Source organism: Corvus brachyrhynchos, unplaced genomic scaffold (assembly GCF_000691975.1).
Source record: "Corvus brachyrhynchos isolate BGI_N302 unplaced genomic scaffold, ASM69197v1 scaffold262, whole genome shotgun sequence".
NCBI classification, from domain to species: Eukaryota; Metazoa; Chordata; class Aves; order Passeriformes; family Corvidae; genus Corvus; species Corvus brachyrhynchos.
Genome location: NW_008236626.1, coordinates 382,031 through 382,274, shown reverse-complemented (window position 1 = coordinate 382,274; position 244 = coordinate 382,031). Strand labels below are relative to the sequence as shown.

The following is a 244-nucleotide window of genomic DNA, read 5'->3' as shown; positions in this document are numbered from 1 at the left end:
CTCATACTTCATTTTACTTTGAAAATACAGCTTTATTTAAGCATTTCATTTATATTAGCTCTTTAGAAAATAAATCTCACATCAGCCTTTATGTCTTCTACAGAGAAGAATCCTTTCCTCATAAAAACAAATAATGTCTTCATAGCATACAGAGCTATGGCATCATCTTGAAAAGCAGTATTCTCTCTGCAAGTAACTGCCGCACAACCTTCCTCAACAGTCAGTCTTTTAAGGGGAAGAGAGC

At 34.8% G+C, this 244-nt stretch overlaps 1 long non-coding RNA gene across 2 annotated transcripts in view; it reads right to left on the bottom strand.

The window, feature by feature from the left end:
* The window catches only part of LOC108444770, a 58,953-nt gene that overhangs the window by 36,691 nt on the left and 22,018 nt on the right, over nucleotides 1-244 (bottom strand). The window lies entirely within an intron of this gene.